At 51.3% G+C, this 25246-nt stretch overlaps 1 protein-coding gene across 4 annotated transcripts in view; it reads left to right on the top strand.

The window, feature by feature from the left end:
• TRANK1 (tetratricopeptide repeat and ankyrin repeat containing 1) overlaps positions 1-25246 on the top strand; it is a 2632183-nt gene that overhangs the window by 1675576 nt on the left and 931361 nt on the right. The gene's annotated exons all lie outside the window — the stretch shown is intronic.

Genomic DNA, 25246 nt, shown 5'->3' with positions numbered 1-25246 from the left:
GGTGTTAGAGCGTTCACGAACAGCTTACATAGCAATTGGGGGCAGACCAAAGGTGAATGATGCCATGACATAATCGCTGTGTGTGAAAGTGTTCCGCAAAATGGTGTTAGAAAGTTGGCCACACTAGTTTTAATGTATATTTTTTATGTTTCTTCTTTATTCTTGCTTGGGTACCCCAGCTCAGCGGGTGATATCTGACTGCCTGGCCGGGCATACCGGCATCCCCCATTATGATGGTGCCCAAGGGTTTATTTTTCTCTTTTCTTTTGCCTATTATTAAGATAACGTCCACGCTTTTTCACTTTCAGTTGTTTTATATATTTTATATTTTAATTTTTCTTGGGTTTCTTTACGCTTCCTCCAATGTTTTTTGGCACTGACACAGGCTCTGTGTGATTCCCCTGCAGATTCAGGGCTATTTTTTGTACCGGAATATCACACTAATTCTTGTTGCTCGATACTTGACAATGGAGTTGACGCCCTGGGAGACTCTCCGCGGTACTAAGGATACACAGCACCAGACTTTTTGTTAGTCAAGTATAGGTAATCACTGACTTCAGTCCTGCAAAAGGCTCTGTTTCCTCCTTTGAAATTACAGCAATTTACTTACTGCCTTAGGGCCGACACTCTCAGTGTGGGCATGTCTTCAACCCCTGCTCCCAACCCCCCTTGACTTGCCCCCATTCCTTAAACGCTACCCTCCTCCCTTTGAGCCAGACTCCCTGCCCCTAAATGAGATGGGTGACTAGTTGAATCAGTGGGAGAAAATTGCCACAGCAAACTTTATTACATACATAAAGTCAGGAGTTAATTTGCAGGTGTTCCTTTTCGCCGCTACCCTCAGGATTCTGCACTGAGCAATAACATCCTTGTCCCCCCCGCCCCTTCAGGTCCTTGCAGACCCGTCGCAGGCTCTGCGTCCCTCCTTAACAGTCCCTTTCTACCCTTTGGCCATTTCTTTCTTTTTCATTTTTCTTTTCCCATGTCTATTTAAGTGCATTTTCTTTCTATGTCTTATTTCCATTTCATTCTCCATTGTTTGCTTTGGCTCCTTTTTTAAGATATGTCCAGATCTTTCCCCCGTCATGCTTCCCTTTCCCCTTCCGTTTCCTTGTCATTCTGTCCGCTTTTGCTCCTTTCTTAGGATGCGTCCAGATCTCCCTTTCCCTCTTCTTGCTTCCCTTTTTCCCTGGATTCCCTCTTCTGCCCACTTCCCCTTTCCCCTTGGTGGCTCTCTATTCCTACCAAATTTCCCTCTGCCCCAACGATCGTCCCTTAGCCTGTCATGCCAGGATTCGCTCCCCCCCTTCCGCCGAAACCCCGGGCTACCCTGGCTCCCACCCCTTAGTTGTCCCATCCCCTCGGGCCCCTCCTTCCCCTTCACGCCCTACTGTTCTCAAGAGCCCCATCCAAAGCACCTTCACCCCAGAGCCTGCGTCCCTAAAACCCCTCCCGCTTATTGAGCCTTGACTCTAACTTCATTCATTCTGTATTTCCCAGGCATTCAGGCCCTCCGGATTCCCCTGGTGGCGTGTTGGTTCGTGCTGAGGCCTTTTTCTGAGGCGTGCTTCGTAATTGCTGATCGCTTGTTCCGTACTCCATTGCAGGAGGGCCAACTGTCCTGGCAGCGACGTGCTGAAAAAGGTCTTCCCTTGACCGTTTGTTTCCTTAGCGGAGGCCCCCCCCCCCCCCGGGGTGGGGAGGGTGCGTTTCGGGCCAAATAAAGGCTGTTTACTTCTGGGTATTGCATAACTATCACCTTCCCTCCCTCCCCGTCTCTCTTGCCTCTCCTTCCAGTCTATTTGCAGCCCACCCCATCCAGAGCCTCCTTCATGTCAGCCACCGTCCCCCTGACCCCCACCTCTGATAAGTGCACTTTATCGGCCCCAAAGCAACCCAGTGTTTTCAAACTAAATCAAAGCATGCTTGATCCAGCCCAGGCCTCTGCTAACCAGAAACACCCGCCAGAGCACCCCTCCCCTACATGAGGGAGAGGAGGATCCGGCCTGCACACTCTACCCTCACCATGGCTTGCCCCACGCTATTACCCCTAAGTTTCCAATGACCGAGCTGGAAATTGCGCCTGTGACGCTCAGTATTGTTAACCTCCCGGGGAGGGCGTGCCACCCCTGCGGCCATAACCCGAAATGCTCTGTTGTTCAGAACTAAGCAAGCAAGAACTTTTGATGCTGTTTGACACTTTTCCGCTCTCATGGGCATCTGCAGGCGTACAAACGGGCGTGCCGAGCTGTACTGGTTACATCTTAAATCATACCTGCCATAATTGTGTTTTACCAAGCATGAAATTCACTTGTCAAATTAGTGGTAACCTCGTTGCATTGTTGTGATTGATGTTTCTGTGGAATTTTTTTTCCGTATAATCACTGGTGACCCATTCAAGAGAGATAAACATTTTATTGGTATCAAGGCAGGACACCTCCTGGCCACTTACATCGTTTGGTTGAGCGTTAAACCCCCCTTGTTGGCTGCTTCATTCTATTGTAGGCCAAAGTCCGCCCCTCCATCTGCCCACGACTCCTCCACGCTCTTGTTCTCCCATCTCAAACTGGGGTCCCTCTCCATGCTTCTCCTAAACTTTAGGTCATTCAGCAGCCAAACCCTGCCTCCCCACTTCCTGTGCTCCTCCACCACGCAATTCCTGGAGTGGTATAAGGCTGGCCCTTGGTCGGGGTCCTTCTCCCCTATTATCCGTGCCATTATTCTGAATGCCGTCAGCCAGTTCCGCAGGTTCTCCTCTGGCCTCACCCTCTTCTCTGCCTTTTCACTGCCCTTGCCCCTAGTTGTCTGCAAGGTGTCCCAACCTCTGTACCTGTGATCCAATAAACCGCCGCACCGGCAGCACCTGGTGGTAGTGGCCCGACCCATTTTTCATCACCAGTCTCCTTTTTCTTAGCGGCCGGGGAACCCGCCTGGTTACCACGATCCCATGTGGAAGGTGCTGCGCTGGAGTGGGTGGAGGGGGGCTCCAGCTTGTGTGTTGCTTGTCCCGCGGCCTGGCTGCGCCCCCCCCGCCATCCTGGCACCGCTGTTTCCCATGCTGCAGCGCTGGCCAGCACTACAAATCTAGCCCAGTCCTCCCCGTCCAGTGGCTGTCCCCAAGGTGGCGAAAAGGCTGTCTCCACTTTTGCTGACACTTCTTCCAGTTGCTCTTCTGCCTCCGGGTCTGGGCTTTGTGATTGCGCCATTGCAACCTTCTTCCTCTTCAAAAAGTAAACACATGACAAATCACAATGAATCCCTGTCTCGTTCTTGTGTGGTCAACAACTGAGCATAATTTTTTTTTTTCGGTAATTGTCTTTAGTTATTTCCGTTGGAGAATATGTAAGTCTCACACGGTTACTTATTTCATATTTATTTTCTCTGCGTCTAATCGTTTCTTTAAGACTCGTGGAAATATCACCAATGGAAACAGTACTTGTTTGTGTGAGCTGTCAAAGAGGGCTTTCCACCACTCTTCTAGATGCGTGCTGATAATGGAGTCAAAGGCAGAACATCGTCAAATGTTTTAATGTCGCCACTATTCCTGACCTTGTTGGTTCCACCGCCCAGCGTACTCTGTGGGATGAAATAAACATGGTGAGCAGGACGCCACTGAGTACCCCCCCCCTGACTACCCTTGGCCTGAGAGCTTCGACCTTCCTACCCTTTGCTGGGCAACCGACCAAACCTTCTGTTCCCCCCACAATGTACGCTCTTCCCCTCCAACGTTGCACCCCAATCCCTACGCTGCATCGTGGTTTTGCCCCATCCTTGGGGAGGGGGGCCCTGAACTTCTGTGGCTGTCTCTGTGGCAAGTAGGCCTGCCGAATTCCTGACGTTTAGGTAATAAACCGTTCTTGTTTAAACTTTGAATCTGATGTATGACATGCTCCATGGTGCCTTCCCAATGGTCGGGCGCGTGATACCCCTGTTTTTTAAACAGTTAGGCAAGGACTGGGCGGGGCTAAGCACGTGGAAGTAGTTGCACAATGTCTATTAAATGGTGCAATTTAGGTATTTGTTCCGCCGGGTTATTAACATGTTTTGCTAACCTAGGGCATCATGTTCTCATTTCATTACCGTGGGCCTCCCAGTATGCAGGACTGATGATGCTCCTTGCAATGGCCTTTGTTTGTGAAGTCGCTGCTGTTGATGCAGGGCATGGACCTAGCTGTATTTGCGGCTTTTCCTGCATTGAAACACATTGTGTATAGGCACTATATAAATAAACTATCATATCGGTCATGGTCCTGCAGTGACTGCAAAGTGCTGCCCCTTGCTAAACCTTTCATTTTTACCCTCTTCAGGCAACGTGTCCCCAAACTTTCCTACACTTCCCTCTTAAAGCACCCGAAACCGGCCCGCTATCCTTGCACATGGTGCTGAAACCTTACTTGCGTTTACCTGGACTACTGGCTATGGCCCTTTGAATGCCTCGTATTTGTGAACTTTGGAACCCTTCCCCCGCTTATAACCTCATGTCTTCCCAATACCCGCGTTGCACCCCCTATCCCTGCTTGCACCTTAAATATTTCAGCAACAAGACCAAATGTCACACACTTGTGCATAGGCGCGTTATAAAACCATCACCTCCGAATTATACATGGGGTGGGGAAATGGCCCAACGGCCATATTGGGAACGATAGGTTATGCCAGCAACTTTCTGTTACCACTTTACAATGCACCCTGTGCCTCTACCTCATTCATAGCCCTTCGGCCAGTTACTACCGCCGACCCAACCACAGACACCCCCGGCGAAGAGTCGAGAAACTAACCATCCTTTGCAATGGAATGGACAAAACTTCAACGGTAATTTTAGTTTTTTGTTTTTTTGGCGCTGTCAGGTTGCCCACATCGTTGTGTGGGCGGGCCCCGTTGGGTCCCAAAGGACATGACGTCCCGGACGTGACGTCAGGGGAAGGGGAGGGACGAGGGCAGGTTCGGCAGTTACGCCGATGAGTTTAATAAAGGAGGTTGCATCATACCCCGGCTCCCGCGTATCATTCCTGCGCAAGCAGGGCCTTCCACGAGGGGACGCTTCGGGAAGAAGCGGCACCTCAACACTGGCGACGAGCGGGCACGGACTCCCGCTGGCACCGTGCCGAGGTCTGCGGTCGAGCAGTTCAGCGCGTCGGCGCGCCTCAGGCACTTTACACGGCCCCGCCTCCCGCGTGACAAAGGCCTAGATTCAGCACACGGGCACCTCATACTTACGGGAGCACTGACTCCGTGCGGCCCCACCTCCCGTGTGACAAAGGCCCAAACACTTCACACGGGCGCCCGCGCGAAGGAGGGCAGGCACGCCCAGTGAAAACAAGAAACGGGAGAGTGGCGCCAGAGGAAGCCGTCCTCTCATGCCAATCACGACCTCCCTCCCACGAGCAGCGTGAGGCTGCGCAGGCCAGGAAATAAGGCCGCACCGCAAGGAATTGATGAGGTGTGGAAGGAAATCCACCACACGCAGCAGAAGTGCCGCTGCAGCTGCCCAAGCACAGTCACAGGTGCCATAGCCTATCGGCACACGAACTCTCCACTGCAACGCAGTTATGTCGGACACGGCGACCACGCCAGCATCCTCCTCGGGAGGGGTAGGATCGGCGCCTGGAAATGCTGATACAGCACAAGACAACAGCCAGCATGCACACCAGGAGGGAGCAGCCCAAGTCATGCACATGCTCTACCCGTTCGAAATTAGAGATACCTCTAATCTTGGGCCCAGATGGAATATATGGCTACGGGACTTCAAGTTCTACACAGGTGCCATAGGATTGACGGACGACACAAGGCTGAAAAATACACTGTTCATGGCAGTGGGACCGGCGGTAAGAGACATTGCGGGGGAGCTGCTGAACGTAGAAACAGTCACATACGGGGAGCTACACGCCAAACTGTCCGAATACTTTGCGCCACATACAAACGTGGATTATGAGCGCCACATGTTCCACACAACAAGACAGGAAAAAGGGGAGTCAATAGACAATTTCGTGATGCGCCTCCGCATCAAACTGAAACATTGCGAATTCCATAGATACTCCAATGAAGAGGCACTCCGGTCCCAAGTAATCGCCGGATGCCTCTCGCAGCCTTTTCGTAAGCAGCTCCTACAGAAACAACGATCGCTAGAAGAAATCCTGGCGCTGGCCCGCATGGAAGCAGCGGTGGATTCGCAATTGGATAGCCTAGGTAAAGTGTCCATACACCAACACAGTGACAACACCGAGTCGATCAATAAACTGTATACCCACCCTAATCAAGGCAACAAACACCTCGAAGCCACATGTTTTAAATGTGGTTACGAATACCCACACACAGGGACATGCCCGGCCATAGGGCAAAAGTGCGCCGCATGTGGGGAAATGGACCACTACAGGGCCATGTGCAAGAACGCCCCAACCCACACAACTCCCAAACATCGCTACCAAGAAAGGCGCCGGCCCACCCCCCAGAGCCCATCCAGACCTGCAGTGGACAGCGAAAGACGGCACGCCAGGAAAGAAGACAGCGACTGCAGAAGCTGATACACACGCGAAGATAAACGCTCGTCAGAGGACACGAGACGATCACACAGACGGCGTTTTGTAAGATACGTTGAGACCAGATCCCCCACCAGTAGTGACACCCCATCGTCAGAAGAGGATCAAAGGAGGAAAGGTTACGTGTGGGCCTTACAAGGACAACACGGCGGCCACCCAACACAGCCCCATATTGACACTTCAAGTGAATGACACCCCACTGAAGTTTCTCGTGGATACCGGAGCGACGGTCAACATCATCAGTGAAAGCGCATATCAGTCCTTGACCACACGGCCTAGAATCAGAAAGGCCACGGTGGACATATACCCCTATGGCTCCACGACACCCCTGCCATGCAAAGGCATGATCACAGCCATGTGCACACATAAAGGGCACTCCGCAAAGATCCCGCTATACATTCTAGACACAGAAGCTAACAGTGGATGTATACTGAGCTTCCGGACAGCAGTAGACATGGGACTAGTACACATCTTATACCAGCTGATGGCCCACAAGTACTTTACAAAACCGGACTCAATCGAACAATCATTCCCAAAGCTCTTCACCGGCATAGGCAAGCTGCGAAACCGGAAAGTACACCTCCACATTAACCTCCACATTAACCCTCAGGTCAAACCAGTGGCCCAACACTATCGAGGCATTCCATTTAATATCCAGAGACAGGTGGAAGAGGAGTTGGACAAACTCATCAAAATGAACGTTATAGAACCTGTATCGGGCCCGACGCCATGGGTATCGCCCATCGTCCCCGTCCCCAAGAAGTCACCAGAAGGATCCATACGTTTATGCGTAGATATGCACAGAGCCAACACAGCCATCGAAAGGGAAAGGCATCAGGCGCCCAGGATCACGGACATGATTCACCTGGGGCGAGAGTTTTCTCCAAGTTAGACCTTACGAAAGGATACCACCAAATTGAAATTGCACCGTAATCCCGTAACATCACCACATTCGTCACTCATCTCGGCTTGTTTCAATACAAAAGACTCAGCTTCGGCATATCCTCGGCCGCCGAAATCTTTCAGGAGGAGATTCACAAGGTCATCAGACACGTCCCCAACTGTCTGAACTATTCGGACGACGTCCTAGTCTACGGTAAATCACAGGAAGAACATGACCTGGCACTACACAGGGTATGCCAAGCGCTGGACGACGCAGGGCTAACCTTAAACAAATCCAAGTGCGAGTTCTCGAAAGGATCTCTGAGGTTTTTCGGGCACATCTTCTCGGATAAAGGCATGAGACCCGACCCGGAAAAAGTAGAGGCCCTCAACTCAGCCACGCCCCCCGTGAACACCACTGACCTCAGGTCGTTTCTAGGACTGGCCAGCTATTGCTCCAGAAACCCGAAAGACTACGCCACAGTCAGTAACCCCCTGCGCCTACTCACCCGGAAGGACATGCCATTCACATGGTCGAAGGAGTGTCAAGCAGCGTTCGAAGCGATAAGGAAGGCCATCGCACAGGCAGAAGACATGGCATACTTTGACGCCAGCCGCGACACCGAACTAATAGTGGATGCCAGCCCGGTGGGACTCTGCGCCATATTGACCCAGAAAGATCCCAGGGAGCCACATATCACACATGTGGTAGCATATGCCAGCCGGAGCCTGACGACCACGGAACAGGCATACTCACAGGCCGAAAAAGAGAGCCTCGCGGTCGTCTGGGCTTGCGAATATTTTCATCTCTTCCTGTTTGGCAAGGCGTTCACCATCATCACGGACCACCAGGCACTGCTTATCATATACGGCAGCCCAAAGGCCAGGATGCCACCGAGAATTGCCAGATGGGGCCTACGTCTACAGGATTACAGGTTCCAAATACAGCATCGGCCAGGGAAGGAAGAAAACCCAGCGGATTACCTCTCCCGAAATCCCATGTCCACGACGGCATCTCAACCGTCCATAGCGGACGCACACATAAATTACATCATACATCACCTGCAACCACTCCCAGTAGGGTGGCTGGAGCTATCGATACATTCAGAGGCAGACCCAGCGCTGCGAATCGCTCGACACTGCCTACAGATGGACAAGACGACCCTCATGAAACATCAGGCCAGAGGTGAATCAGACACTACGAGGGAAGACATCAAGTGGCTGGACCAAGTCCAGGAAGAGCTGACCGTGGTAGAGGACAACATCATACTAAAGGGATGCAAGGTCATCATCCCGAGAACGCTCCGGGAGAGGATAGTGCACCTAGCGCATGAAGGACACAGAGGCGTAGTCGCCACAAAGCGCCTCCTTCGCCAGAAAGTCAACTTGATCGCTTGGTAGAAACCATCGTGGGAAGTTGCCACGTGTGCGCGCAAGTGGCGCCCCCGCCACACCCAAACCCATTACAATCGTCACCGCTGCCAAACAAAGTGTGGGAGGAGCTAGCAGTAGACTTATTCGGACCACTGAACAACGGGACACACGTGGTCGTACTTATGGACGAACATTCAAGATACCCGGACGCCCAAATAGTAGAGAGCAGCGCCACATCATGTGTCATTCCAGCTCTTGACAGGATGCTCTCTGCCTATGGCATCCCCAAGATCATAAAGTCCGACAATGGTCCTACATTTATAAATCAAGACTTTCAGCAATTCGCAAAGTACATGGGGTTTCAACATCGACGTATAACCCCCCGATGGCCACAGGCCAACGGCATGGTCGAAAGGTTCATGGCCAACATAAAGAGGACCCTCCAAATAGCCCATGTGCAAAACAAGCCATTCGAACAGGCCCTCAATCAATTACTACGAGAATACAGGCACACGCCCCACAGCACGACGGGAGTGTGCCCCGCAGACCTGATGTTCCGAAGACCGATCACCACGAGATTACCCGAAGACCCGAGACCACAAGAACTGACACTGCTAGGAAGCAAATGACACCGCGAGGAAAGCAAAGACGAAAGAGATCACAGACAGGAAAAGAAGAGCTCGGAGAACATAATGCAACCAGGAGACGAAGTATGGCTCAGGCAACCCATAAATCGGAAAGAAGAAGCCACCTTTGCACCCACACCCCTGGTCATGACACACAAGAAGGGATCTATGGTCACAGCACAAAGGGATGACTGTTCAATGGTAACTAGGAACAGCTCGTACTTCAAACGAGTCAGACTGACTCCAGCAGGTCAATGGACCTGGGACAGGGATAGCGATGAGGACAGACCACGCAAAGAAGCGTACCAAGGAGACGGGGAAGAGTCAGAAGGCGAGGCGCACCCCCCCACATTCGCCAGGGAAGGACCAACCCTGATCAAGACAACACGACCGCAGAGGAGTCGCATGAAGCCGACGCGACTCATTGAGGAGATGGGGTAGGAGGGGAGCCCCTCAACTCGCATGTTAAAAAGGGGGGAGATGTCAGGTTGCCCACATCGTTGTGTGGGCGGGCCCCCGTTGGGTCCCAAAGGACATGACATCCCGGACGTGACGTCAGGGGAGGGACGAGGGCAGGTTCGGCAGTTCCGCCGATGAGTTTAATAAAGGAGGTTGCATCATACCCCGGCTCCCGCGTATCATTCCTGCGCAAGCAGGGCCTTCCACGAGGGGACGCTTCGGGAAGAAGCGGCACCTCAACAGGCGCGGGTATTTTTTAGTGTGCCATAGCTGCCCTTTGCTCTCGTACTCTCCTTTCCCAAATTTAGTCCTGATATGATATCCAAGCGCACCTTACTAAAGGCGGTCATTTTAAATGACACTTTTCTGGGCCAGCAATACATTGTGCATGGGCGTGATCCAGTTTATTCCGGACCATGGCAGCCCTTTGTGGCACTGGTGATTATGCACGTTATCAACCAGGCCTGAACAACGAACCCCAAACTGACCCCGCCACATTTCCCAGACAGCCTGCCCTACCCCACTTCCTGCCCGCTTGTAGTGTCCCCGAGGGGCCCACCCCCACTGACCAGTGCAATCACAAATTGCAAGGTGACGGATTACATGCCCTGTCCTAACCATGCTTTGCTTATTGCTCATCATGCAACCTGCCCGTATTCCTGGCCCTCCCAAATTAACACTGGCAGCATGGGGGAAGCATGGTCCATTACGGTGCAACCGCGAGGGACTCATCTCGGCTTCCGCGCTTGATCGAACTGTTTGATCGTGCGCAAATCAGTTTCGCTCCATTACCCCATTTCAATGACTCGCCTAAAATGATCATTATGCACGCGTGAACCCTGCTGCACTTGTTCCACGTGTACTAGACCCCCTTTTTCGCACCGCTAGCCTTACAGTGGAGAACGGCTTCAAAACTAAAAACACAGCACTGCACAGCATCACCCATTGCACCCAAATGAACGTTTACCCGTCAGCCGACCTGTAAACTGCAGTACAGGTTCACGCTTCGTCTTTTTACCAGCCAGACCCAGGGGCGCTTAATAAACCCGAGCTGTTTCCGATTGCACAATTAACGAATGCATGCAAAACCTCACAATGGTGGCACACAGGGCATGCAATGATCAGGGCATGCAACTAATTCAAGTCTGTTGTTTTCTAAACAGACCAATATTACCAACCTAGCCCCTTGAACCTATTATTTGCCACTTCCCCGCGGCCCATCGTGGTGTATCACTCGCCGCTCTGACTCCCAAACCGCCTCCATGTGCTCCCCTTACGCAGGGGAGCCGATTTATGAATTTCCAGGGGGGGGGGGGGGGGCAAATACAGGAAGTGACATCACTGGCAGTTATATGACCGCACATTTGCATGTAGTCCCCCACCTGGTCCAACGGCGGGAGGGGGGAGGGGGGCGCAGCGCAGAACAGTGGAAACATTGGCTAGCATGCACTGCATATACTAAATTCAAGTAAGAAGGAGATTTAAGCCATCGAGTTGCATTCCAATAAGACATCACTGCCCCTACTCCACCACTCTATAATCATCCAGGATGTAGTAGCCCTCCCTCACAGTGCAGAGCAACACAAATAGGATGGGAGAATGAAATGCTTGCTAAACAGAAGGTACAGCTGCAAGGTGGAGTACCACCACCACCAAAATAAAGTTCCCAATTCAAGGGAAACGAGAAGTAAAGACGTTTCCCGATTAAAAACTACCAAGCAAGACGTGTGTGGTGCCATAGTTCAGTAAAACATCAACAATTCAAACTTACAATAGTGCTGCTGTAGATTGGCCAGCCACAAGTGACAATTGCTAAGATGTTACCTCTAGAAAACCAGATAGAGTTAGGGATGTAGCTTAATCTTAAACCTTTCAGTGGACACATCAGATGTTCTGCTGAAGTATAATGCAATCCTCGCTGAAGTGTAATGCAATCAAGTGTGGTTTCAGACTTGGGGGGAAGAGTGTTAACTGCTTTCAACATTGTAGTTTACCAGAAATTCTGGTAAAGTAGTGTACAATGTTAAAAAGCAGTTACCCAGGCTCACCCTGCACCCAAGTGATGTTTGGGACTGATGGAAGCACTCGCGTCTAAATGTTGTAGCCATGGTTGTCTCCATGTTTTAAAAACTCCCACTTTCCTGGTTTTCAACATTCATCTGAAACGCCCCTTATTCAAAAAATGAAAGAGTCAGTAAAAAAAAGTACACCCCACTTATGCTTAATAACGTTTTACCTTCCAAGAAATGAGCATACACCTAATTTGTCAGGCACTGCTATTAGAGGCCCTGGCAGGGCCGGTGCTATCACTAGGCAAGGTTAGGCGCTTGCCTAGATGTTGGAAATGTTAGCGCTGCAAAATGCTTTTTTTAACACCCCCACACTACTGCCTTGCCTGGTGATATCAACAGTCCTGTTAGTTACTGTCTACAGTAAGGCTGGCTGCAGCAGCAGACCAGGTGGCACAGTGAAGGTTGGGACTTGGTGCCGGGTCAGGGTCACGATGGGTGAATGGGCGTGATGGCAGCGCTGGCACCTGTGCAATGTGCATTAGCACGCCACCAAGCACCACAAGTGCCCCCTTGACCGATCCGATCGTCAACTCAATGGTATGAATGCTGCAGTGCAGTGCGATGACCACGACGCAGGAGTCAGGGCAGGTGAGGAGGACCCCTGGACCGAGGTGCCGTGCCGACTACACTGCCAACCATGTAAGTAGATGTACCAGTGCGCAAACCCACGTTAAACGTGCTTACTTACTTGCAGAACACACATGCTGAAAAACTGCATTTAAGGGCTATGTGGCGGCTCAAGAATGGGTTCCACATCAAGCCCCAAGCAGACTATTCAAATCAACAAAGCCAGAGTCAGTAAGGAACTGACCAATTCTGAAGCAGCCTCTTCTTCTGTCACACCCACCCAGGACCTTTGCTCGGCCCTGGCTGCACACTTCATCACAAAAACCGAAGACATCCTTTCCTCCCTCCCCTTCCACACCACAACATACACCTACACTGGAGCCTCTTTTGCCCCACCCCCTACCCCTTCCCCTCTCTTCCCTCTCACCCGTCTCATCCGCTGAGGTCACCAGACAAGTCCGGTCCATGAAGGCCTCATCCAAATAGGTGGACCTCTGCCCCTCCAAAACCATTAAGGACAACATTGACTCCCTCGCCCGAGCCTTGGCTGATCTCTGAAATCTCTCCTTTTCCACTGGAGTTATCCTTGGCCTCAAGACCAGCGACTGCATCTCTCTGGCACTGAAATCCCTTCACTGGCTCCCCTGTGGCTGCAAGGATCACGTTGAAGACTCTGTGCATTGTCCACAAGGCTTTCTGGAGCCTTGAACCTACCTATCTGCAATGTTGCCTACCTAAATACTGCCCCTCCCGAGCCCTCCACTCATCTACCTCCAACCTTCTGCGAATGTGTCCCAATGTGTGCCCCCACTGGTCCCCTGCCCCACTGGTCCCCTTTTCACACTGTGTGCTCCCACTGGTCCCTGTGTCTCAATGTGTGCCCCCACTGGTCCTCGTGTCGCACTGTGTCCCAATGTGTGCCCCCACTGGTCCCTGTGTCCCAATGTGTGCCCCCACTGTGTCCAATTTGTGCCCCCACTGGTCCCCGTGTCCCAGTGTGTGCCCCCACTGGTCCCCTTTTCACACTGTGTGCCCCCACGGGTCCCCGTGTCCCAGTGTGTGCCCCCACTAGTCCCCTGCCCCACTGGTCCCCTTTTCACACTGTGTGCCCCCACGGGTCCCCGTGTCCCAGTGTGTGCCCCCACGGGTCCCCTTTTCACACTGTGTGCCCCCACGGGTCCCCGTGTCCCAATGTGTGCCCCCACTGGTCCCCTTGTCCCAATGTGTGCCCCCACTGTGCCTCAATGCGTGCCCCGACTGGTACCCGTGTCCCAGTGTGGGCACCCACTGGGCCCCTGCCCCACTGGTCCCCTTTTCACACTGTGTGCCCCCACTGCTCCCTGTGTCTCAATGTGTGCCCCCACTGGTCCCTGTGTCCCAATGTGTGCCTCCACTGGTCCCCGTGTCCCACTGTTGTGCCCCCACTGGGGTCCGTGTCCCAATGTTGTGCCCCCACTGGTCTCTGTGTCCCAATGTTGTGCCCCCACTGGTCTCTGTGTCCCAATGTTGTGCCCCCACTGGTCCCTGTGTCCCAATGTTGTGCCCCCACTGGTCCCCATGTCCCAATGTATGCCCCCACTGGTCCCCTGCCCCCACTGGTCCCCGTGTCCCACTGTTGTGCCCCCACTGGTCCCCGTGTCCCACTGTTGTGCCCCCACTGGTCCCTGTGTCCCAATGTGTGCCCCCACTGGTCCCGGTGTCCGAATGTTGTGCAGTGTTATATTGAGTTTGGGAGTGGCGCGCGGGTTGGGGTGGGAGTGGGGTGCAGTGGGAGCGGGGCGCGAGGTGGGGGGCGCATTCCTAGTGTTTCACCCCGGGCACCAAATGGCTAGAAACTACCCTGCTGCCACCACCCATAGTGCGACAGAGGCCTCAGCCTCAGGCTCCTCAAGCACACACCTTCTTTTGTCTTTATAAATAGGCTGTTAATGGAGCCTGAGGCCTGACAAAGGCCCGGCCCCTGTCACACTAATCATGTGTGGCAGGGGTCGTGGATCAGGCTGCTGCTTGTTGATGCAGCAACAGCCGATCCTTTGTTAATTTATCCTCTTTTTTTTTTCCTTTTCAAACTGTAGATGCGCGCCCCGCTGGGCATGAGGCTGCGGCCCACCAGAGGGGCGCGCCCCACCGTTTGAATACCGCTGCCCTAAGCCCTCCCCTCCAGGACCATACACCAATATGAGTCCTAGAGGGGCGGGCTTAATCAAACATGTTCGCACTTTTACCTGGCCGGAGAGAAGTGATGCAGTATCGATGGAAAGGGCCATCGATGCTGCATCACTTCTCTCTGGCCGGGGGCTCAGCCCCGACTTGATTTTGCCGGGGGGGTTTGGGCCCCGGAGCCCCCCCGTACTCAGCACCCCTGCCCCAACGCAAAAACCACCTCATTGCGCCATCGCCACGAGGTTCGCCTACCACAAGTTCCGGTCTGTGACCGCACCATGTTTTACCAAATCCCATGTATATTATTGCCCCCTGACCGACCTGTCCATTCCTTGGGGCGGGAAAGTTCGGGCCCACTGTGACCTATGCCCATTGCCAATTGCCAGATAACAGCATCGCATTCCAAAATGTGTACGGTAGATTAGCCCCCCCGACCCGCAAATCCAAACCATAATCGGCCTATATGCTTTCTAACACCTTGCCCTTATTTGCCAGCAATGCCCCCCATTCAACGTTGCACAGCATTGTAGGACGAGTTATAACCCATCTGTGCTATGAAATCCATCCCATTACACATTACAAAATGTGCACGGTAAAATGCCCCCCCCCCAACCATTACCGCCGTTGCAATTCACTAAACAGTATTCGTCCTATCTACGTTCCAAACACCTTGCCTTTCAATTACCCGCAATGACCCCCATTCCCCACGCTGCACCGCATTATAAACACTACCAAGCCCCAGCACCTTTAAACTGTGTCTGGAGCAAGCGATACTCAACTAACATTGCAGCACATACGACAGATTATTACCTTGTGGACAGGCGTCTTGTAAAATCTATTCCCTTTCAAATTAAGCCTTGTAAATTTGCCCCCACCGCAGCACTTCAACCCCCTTAGAACGATCCTTAAATAGGAGTAATCCAAATGTATTTCGGGACATGCGTTCCCTGTAGGTAAGCGGGTGCAAAACTCACGACGACAGTGCCGCCATCCCATTGCTTCACTCGCATTCCTCTCCGCTCCTTATTCAAACCCCATCCCAGAATTACCCATGGCGCACCCCTGTGTCCGAACCTTGCCATTCCTTTACGTGGCCTCTCTACAAAAAACTTCAGTGCGTTCCTTTCCTCTGTGTTGGTTGTGCCCGGTCCTGCGAACTTCTCGCCAACTTCGCGAAACCCCCTCCTCACGGCCCCTGCCCCCAACCCATGCCAGATGACCCCGGCCCGGTCCTTGCTCGCAGTGTCCCTCATTGCCCCTCGTCCCGACCCATACCTACCCTTGACAACCACCCCTCCTGCCCGCGTAATGCCTAAATGAAACCCGGGCCGCAGGCTTACATCTAACCAGAGTTGCCAGACATGACGCCGTGGCTTAAACTGTTTCCCATTCGTCTCGATGATTTTTTTTTTTACCTCACATTACCCCGTAACCACCCCCAACCATCACCGCTCCTCTGTTTGTGTCGTAACCAACCATCGCCCGCCGCTGCACCACGGGAAGTCCCAATATGCACCGTCACCCAAACTGTTCTAGCATACCCCCACGTGCCCTTGCGGCCACGTGCATACATGTCACATGCTGTTCGAACCCTGCGCTACCCAGCCCCCGCCCCCACTATTCCTGTGCTCCTTAGTTTCTATAAGGATCCATGCAACTAAAACCCTTAGACGACTGCGCGCCTTCATCTTTGCCCAACCGCCCTTTCTTTGAACCCGCCACGTCGACATGTTAAAGTACCCGCCTGGCTTTGCGACCATAGGATGCCACCTTTTGTTTACTGAGTGTCTTTACTCATTTGGAAAAACTGCCCTCTCTGATGTCGTTCAGCTCACCCCTGTCGCGTGGGAAGGGACACATGGTGGTGGGAAGGGGAGGGGCCAGGGACAGTTACGAAACGTCAGTTCCTGTTATGTGAAGAGATAATAAAGATGCACTTCACAAAGCTCCTGGCCTCCGTCTCTTTCCTGAGTGAATGATGTTGAGGGCCTGCCTTATAGAGCAAGTGTGACTACGTCTGGGATACTACACTGGCGACGAGGTATTCGTATTCCCCACGGCATCAGAACTCCTCTCTGTGCCGTTTTTCAAACACGTGGCTCTGCAGCGCCTCTCGAGTTGTAGGCAGTGGGCCCGAAAACGAAAAACAGACAAAAGGTATGCTGGTCGGAGCGCATAGGCTCCCCTCCAGCTGGCCACTCCCTCTTCACATCTCTGGGCGGACATCTGTGAGCTGCTCCCCGCCAACGGCAAGGAACATCTGCGGGTGGAGCGCGACGGCTCCCCGCCATCACAACAATCCCGGTGGTTCTGAGACAGTGCTCTCCCGCCAATGTTCCATGGATGAGGGGCAAGTGAGCGGTTGAGGTACAACCCTCCCGCTCCCATAAAGACGGGTGTCAGAGCGCGCACGCTGCCCGTTCCCACATCAAAAGCAAAGCGGTTGGAGAAAATCTCCCGCTCACAGTCGCCACCAAGTGGTGAAAAACCAGAAGACACTCAAGTTTGTGTTTTCTCACTCAAATAACATACGTAATTTAAGAAACACGAAGCAACTCCCCACCATCACAAGTCTTCAAGGTAGGACTAATAATTTTTAACAATATAACATCAAGTCTTACAATTGTGACACAAAAAATAACAATTGTCACACAAGAGGCGAAATAAGATGACTGATGCGTCTGGGGAGGACTCATTAACTGTACAAGTCACACCTGCCCGTACAATAACCCCCAAGATGTCAGACAGCCTACTAGCTCAGTTACCGTCAAATTTTGATCTCAGTGACACGGGTACGGTAGGACCAAGATGGAAAAGATGGCTAAGAGACTTTGAAGTATGTTTGAAAGCAGTGGGTCCACTCGATGACGAGAAGAAACACAGCCTGTTACTCCATGCAATAGGTTCAAATGTGAGGGACATACTGGACGAACTCCCAGAAGGAGGCAGCCACATACACTAATCTAAAAACAACCCTCACAGACTATTTCACACCCCACACGAATGTGGACTATGAAAGGTACATTTTTCAAACCACTAAACAAATAAAAGGCGAAACTATGGATGCTTTTGTAATGAGACTAAGGGTAAAGATGAAACATTGTGATTTCAACAAATATTCCAATGAGGAAGCTCTCCACTCTCAAATCATAGTTGGATGTGAGAGTGCTGATCTCAGGAAACAGCTATTACAAAAACCATGAAACCTAGAGGAAATTCTACGCCTAGCCCGGTCAGACGCTACCCTTGCAGCACAAGTAGAAGGACTGGATGAGATCAAGATATCCCGTGGAAAGCACGAAAGCCTAAACAAACTGGAAAACACTTCAAGGGGCAACATCGACCGATTTTGCTACCGATGTGTACATGAATACCCGCATGAAGGACAGTGCCCTGCCATGGGTCAGATATGCTCTGCATGTGGAGGAGAAAACCATTACAAAGCGGTTTGCTTCATATATCGTAGCAAAATGAGAGGCGCAATGAGAAGTGAAAGACACACATATGACAGGGATCAGAGACACGTGAGCCCACCTCGTGTGTCACACCACCAGAGCGACTCCACACGGTGGAAACATCTACAAGAACAGGTAGACAAAAGACCCTCAGGCGAGTGGAAAGACAATCAATCCACATTCTCTAGACAAAGGAGAAGACCCAGAAGGTAAGTCAGGTGCTTAATGGAACAATCACAATCCGACAGTGCGTCCAGTGCCTCCTCAGAGGACAATGTCAAGAAAAGTGGGAGAAATAGAGGAGAACCAAGGAAAATGGGCTACTTATACGCCTTAGGAAACCCAACAGCAAAGGAAAACAGCCCGACCTTGATGATCCAAGTCAAAAAAAGGCAGCAGAGTTCCTCATAGACACTGGAGCTACAGTTAATGTAATTAGCGAAGAAGTACATGACAGCATATCAGATGCTCCCAGGGTACAGCCAGCTAAAGCACACATTTTTCCATATGGATAAAAAACACCATTGGCCTGCAAAGGGTTTTTCATTGCATCATGCGAATACTGAGACCACGCCCAATACATATCCATGCATGTCCTTGAAGAGGCCACAGAAAGCGGTTGCATCCTTAGCTACCAGGCAGCCATTAAAATGGGCCTAATCCATGTACTATATTGACTTATGGTGCACAAGTATCTGGATCCCACAGCAAGTATTGAACAAGTATTCCCCACTCTGTTTAAAGGATTGGGCAAGCTGAAAGACCATCAGATAGAACTACACATCAACACTAGCATCACTCCAGTGGCCTACCATTACAGAGGAATCGCCATTAACATTCAAAAACAGGTTGAAGACGAGCTAGTCAAACTGCTAGAGGCTTATATCATTGAGCCAGCGGAAGGCCCTACACCATGGGTATCACCCATAGTGCCTGTTCCAAAAAAGGACTCATGTGACATTCGCATGTGTGTGGACATGCGACGTCCAAACAAAGCCATCATGAGAGAACGTCACCAAGCTCTCTGAATCATGGATATGGTAAATCTCCTTAACGGAGCCACAATCTTCTCAAAGCCGGACCTCAACAAAGGGTACCATCAATTAGAACTCAATAAAGGGTCCAGGTACCTCACAACATTTGCCACTCATCTAGGACTCTACAGATACAAACGACTCAGCTTCGGAGTGTCATCTGCAGATGAGATTTTTGAGTCCGAAATTCACAACGCGATGAAACATGCATCCAACTGTCTGAACTATAGTGATGACATATTGGGTTTTGGGCAGACACAGGAACAGCATGATGACACGCTCATGCGAGTTTGCATGGCACTGGAAGAGGCTCATCTCACATTAAATAAAGAGAAGTGTGAGTTCCAGAAAAGGACATTGCGATTTTTCAGTCACATTTTCTCAGAGAAGGGAATGACACCCAGCCCAGAGAAAGTCAGTGCTCTCACAGGTGCCGAACCACCAACCTTCGATCATTCCTGGGTCTGGCAAGCTATTGCACATGATACATAAAGGACTTTGTATCCGTCAGTGCACCACTCAGGGCACTCACCAAGTTCAACTCAGACTTCAAATGGTCCAACGAGTGCCAAGAAGCATTCCAAGCGATCAAGGAACGGATTGCAGACGCTAAAAACATGGCTTATTTTGATCCAAGGAAGCACACAGAGCTAATAGTAGACGCAAGCCCGGTAGGCCTCGGGGCCATCCTGACACAACTAAAGGACAAAGACGGACAAGCTAAGTACATAGTGTCATATGCAAGCCGGAGCCTTTCCAAAACTGAACAGGCCTACTCACAAGCTGAGAAGGAAGGCTTAGCCGTAGTGTGGGCTTGCAAACATTTTCATTTGTTTTTATATGGGAAACCATTTACAGTTGTCACGGACCACCAGGCACTATTGTTCCTATATGGCAACTCCCAGGCCAAGATGCCTCCAAGAATAGCACGCTGGGCATTGAGATTACAAGACTATCAATTTGACATAATACACAGGCCAGGGAAAGAACACAATCCTTCAGATCTCCTGTCAAGACACCCAAACAAAGAGTGCAAGACAGCCCCATCAATTGCAGACCAATACATCAGGTATGTGGTTCAAGGGAACACACCACCAGGGCTAGATGCAGAACTGGTAGCTCGAGAGTCCAACGCAGATCAAGGACTACAAGTCATAATGAGATGCCTAGAAACCGGTCATTGGAAACACGCAAAACAACTAAAAGAAAACGTGGGGGAAGGAGCAAGGCAAGACATAACATGCTTGCTGGCCGTGAAAGAAGAGCTCCCAAAATCCGATGACTGTCTACTATTGAAAGGCACAAAAATAATAATCCCTTGCAGCCTAGGCAAAGGGTCCTTGAGTTGGCACATGAAGGACACAGAGGGATAATATCCACAAAAAGGATGCTGAGGCAAAAACTATGGTTCCCTCAACTTGACGCACATGTGGAAGAATTACTCAAAAACTGTCCCATCTGTGCAGTAGTAAAACCTAACACTCGACCTGAACCCCTAAACATGACGGAGTTGCCGGAAGGAATATGGGAGGAAATCGCCGTGGACCACTATGGCCCCCTGGAAGGAGGTGAACACATCCTTGTAGTGGTTGATAAGTACTCACGTTTCCTGGATCTACAGATTGTGCCGTCCACTGCAGCCTATCACACCATTCCCGCATTAGACAGAATGTTTGCTACCTATGGCATCCTCAAAGTCTTAAAGACAGACAATGGTCCACCTTTCACCGGACAAGACTTCAAGACATTTGCGGAGTATATGGGCTTCCATCATAGCAAAATAACACCATTATGGCCTCAAGCAAATGGCACAGTAGAGCGATTCATGTGCAACATTAAGCACACCACTCAAATAGCTCGCATCACAGGAGAACCTTTGGAGAAACTACTATATCAGCTAATGAGAGACTACCGCAACCCCCACAGCAACACAGGGAAAGCACCATCAGAAGTAATGTTTGGACGAAATATAAGAACTCGACTACCCCACCTCTCTTCAGAAGAAGATCGATACACAGGAGATATGGAGATGAGACAGCAGGATACCTCCAAGAAGGCCGACATGAAATGCGCTGCCGATCAGAAAAGAAGGGCACAAGAAAATGATTTAAATCCAGGAGATGTTGTCATGGTGAAACAAATGCAAAGTCGTAAGAACATGCCTGTGTTCAACGAAGAACCGCTCACCATTGTGGGAACAAAAGGTTCCTTTGTCACCGCTGAAGGTAACCAAAAGACTATAACTAGAAATTCCTCGCACTTCAGGAGAATGCCTAGATTCATACCAACTACACATCATAGTTCTGTAGAATATCCATCAGATTGGGATGCACCCTATGAAGGAGACCAAGAAGACTCCAGCTCCGAAACTCCACCGCGCATGTCACCTGGGCTGTGTGAAGATGATAATCGGAGACCCCAAAGGACTCGGAAGAAACCACATAGTCTCAACGAAGAGATTTCTTGAAGTTCCAGAACTTCATGTTCAGTAAAATGTTTTGAAGACACCGAACTTTGTTTAGTAACGGGGGTGTGATTTCGTTGAGCTCCCCCCTCTCACGTGGGAAGGGACATGGGGTGGTGGGAAGGGGAGGGGCCAGGGACAGTTACAGAATGTCAGTTCCTGTTATGTGAAGAGATAATAAAGACGCACTTCAGAAAGCTCCTGGCTTCTTTCTCTTTTCTGAGTGAATGACGTTGAGGACCTGCCTTATAGAGCGGGTGTGACTATGTCTGGGATACTACACCCTCAATCACTCTATTTCTTACAAACCCCGTTGGAACGTTCATGAGCGCTCCAAGCCATGGCTACTAGCCCTCCCCCTAACCCTTTGGCCATGATCTTACCCCCACCCTCGACCTGTGCGAGTACCCTGAGCCCTTCATTGTGGTCCCTCCTCAACGCCCCTCAACCCTCCGCCCCCTTCCCGAGCCCCCTCTTCCGTGTTACCAAGCAACTGGTTAACTCCCCTTCCTGTGACCTGACTCATTGTCCCGCCGCATAACCTTCGCCAGCGTATTTGCGCCTTTTGAGATCCTAAAAATGCGACCTGATACAGGCCACGTCATGGCCACCTTCTATAACCGCTTCCCCCTTACTTGGCGGCCGCACCTTGCGCCCGCCCCGTTCCGACGCAGCTAACCTTGTGCTTCTCCCCCTGACCCAAACCAGCCTCCTGCATTTCCGCCTCCCACGACTTCGAACATTGTTATCCATTTGATGCCCAAAATAAACCATTACCTGCCTGCAACGTCCTCCTTCTACAGTTTACACGACCCTTCTTCAGAAACCTGGAACACAGATTCTCGGGCCTCTCGAACACTGTAAAACTCCCTCTCGCTTGAATTGCAGCACCAAAACAGGAAGCACGCAAAATTCCCAGTAGTTGGCAGAGAAAAGGCTCTGGGGCCTTTTATAGGCGGCCCCGGCTGGGGTGCGCTTGCCTTGCGTCGCCCTGATGTCATGGACCACCCCTGCCCCCTTCTGGGTGGTCACCTGCGTGACCCATCATCCCCCCGCCACCACCCCGGCCTCCACTTACCGCTGTGCCTCATGAGGGCGTCGGCACTAAGCGGGGTCCCCGCCGAGGAGCCCTTGTATCTGTGCTTACATTGTATAGCTTGCTCAAAAAGCAACCAGGATCTTAAAAGCCACGTGAGAGCCGAGGCACCCCTCTCTCCTTCAGCACCTCTCACTTCGGCCCCTGCTCATTTCGCCAGCCAGAAGATGCTTTTGTTTGGATTTTAAGCCCAATTAAGGCAGCGGGCTGCGGCGGTCACAGCAGAAGAAAGGGCTCCCTCTGGGAGGTGGGAAACAGGTCATGGTGTCGCCGGGGCTGGCAAGGCCTGGTGGTCTGGTCCGTGCCACTCACCCCCCCCCCACTCTTAACCGCAGGTAAGCCAACAAGGGACTGAGGGTGGGGGTAGGCGTGAAACTTTCTTTTGCTATTCATCTGGACAGTGCAGCTCAAAGGTTACACGCAGTTAATTCTCTCCACGTCTGACTGAAACCACACATGTACCACGTGCTGTGAGAATGTCCCCAACTCCAATCGCACCCCTGTGGGCATGCAAGTACTAGCCCTCCCCATCATGATTTCAATTGCCTAGAAATGTCTGCATAGGAAATGGAATGCAGGCTCTATGCTTTAAGTGGGCAAAGAAATATCATATAAATATGACCTACTTGTAGCAATTGCATAAGCAAAGCAGCAGGCTCTACAAAATGTAATTTTTCACACGGGGCTGGGTGTGTCACACCAGGTGGCAGCTTGCTCGCAGAAAGCACTGGGCAGGCAAGGCACAGGCGTCTCTCACACCTGCTGCTGCACATGCGAGAGAGCATGGGCACGTGCATTTGAGGCCTGGGCGGTGCGCCACCCCCCACAATGCGCAAACGCAGCGGCGGACAGCACAGTTAGATGCAGCCTGCAGGCCAGGAGGAGGTAGCAACGTTCGTGTTTCGTTCGTGCTGTTCACATTTAATTTATTGGTTAAATAAATTAAATGGGATCTCTCTTATTCACGAACGTTGCTGCCTGAATCTACACTTGGCGAGTCTGTGTATTATGTAACTCGGATTGATGTGCGTGGAGGGCCGGCATGTTTGTGGCTTGCCCTTGTTTGTAGCCCCCTGATCTCCATCCGGGCCTACAACCAAAGGATCCAGGGCTATAGCCCCCCAGTCCCCTACTTAGAAATGCCTCTGAGTTCAGCTGAGTTTCATGAAATATGAATCTATAGTATGACCTGAAGTTCTACTCGTACGCATACACAAACACAGAGGAGCATGGGGCTAGCCCAGCCGGCAGGCCTCAGCTGTGTGTGCACCGTTTTAGCTTGTGGCAACCATCCAGTCAGGATTGACCAGCCAATTCCATTCAAACATGCAACGCCCAGCCTACTGGTTGACTATCCTGACAGACACTGTGACTGTGACAGGCAAGGTTTTGTGGAAAATTCGTTATTGGGTGTGGATTCCAATTCCTTTTTGACTTTCCCTGCTTCTTAAAAGTTTGTACCTCGTTTACTGTCCTGCCAGGTATTCTTGTTGGAGAGTCCTAGACCCCTGGGGTGTTGTCGTCCTTCTCTTTTGGGTCCCAGAACCCTTTGGTTTCTTGTTCTTGGGTGCCAGACCCCTTTGGCTTCTTGTTCTGGGCAGCCCTGGTCTTCCATGCTCCCAGGGACTGCCACAAATAAGATTGCTCTGGAAAACACTCCTTATTGGATATGGGTCGCCGACTAGTGTTCCACTGCATTATAGTCTCTCTGGTGTTCCCAGCACGCCTCCCGATGTCCCAACCCTTTTCTGGTTGCTCACCAGTCTTTGTCAGCTGCTTCTGGGTCTCTTGCTCTCGTTTGGAGATCTCATCGGTTCTTTCTGCTTTTGAGTGTTGTATCCCAGGTGCTCTTCAGCTCTCTCGATCAGCTGGCGCTTCGTCGTCCTGCTTCCAGACACGGCCCGACCACAGTGGAGCTCTCCGGAGCGTCTCTGCTGACGGGTAAGCGTACCATCCTTGGTTGCTTTGCTCTGCTCCTGACTGCTGGCTCCGTAGCTTCAGTTCCTCCACCTCCAGGGAGAATCTCTCACTTTTGAATTTCCCTCTTCTATTTCACTTGTGTCTTGGACAATTAGAATTCCACAAAGATTAGACTGCTCAGTATGGTTCACTGATGTGCTTTCTATGCTTCCACACCTCCTCGTCGTTTCAGTACTAATCTTGTGGACTCCTAGTGAGTCAGTTGGATTCTTTCTCGTCCCAGTACTCCCTACCTTACTGGTTTTAAGGAAACAGATAGGAACATTAGTGATGGTGTTGTACACGGTTAGAGATGAAGGCTGGTTAGGTGGGCAATGGGGATCCCATGTTCGCGCCGTATTGTCACTAATGCCTTAGGGGGCTTCCCTCCCCATGAAATCCAACCGCTGAGTACCACCCTGAGGGGGACTGTCGGCTAGCTGCCTTACTTGCCAGGCCTCATGGAAAGGGACTCCCCCTAGGGGAGAAGCTACGAAAATCCAGGGATTCGGCACAGTAAGTAATGACTAAAATGAAAGCACCTGCTTTTAGGAATGTTAAA

The sequence above is a fragment of the Ambystoma mexicanum genome, chromosome 5p (assembly GCF_040938575.1).
Source record: "Ambystoma mexicanum isolate Mex_15411 chromosome 5p, UKY_AmexF1_1, whole genome shotgun sequence".
Lineage (NCBI taxonomy): Eukaryota > Metazoa > Chordata > Amphibia > Caudata > Ambystomatidae > Ambystoma > Ambystoma mexicanum.
Note: the sequence above shows the minus strand (reverse complement) of the source record. Positions and strands in the feature narration are given on the sequence as shown.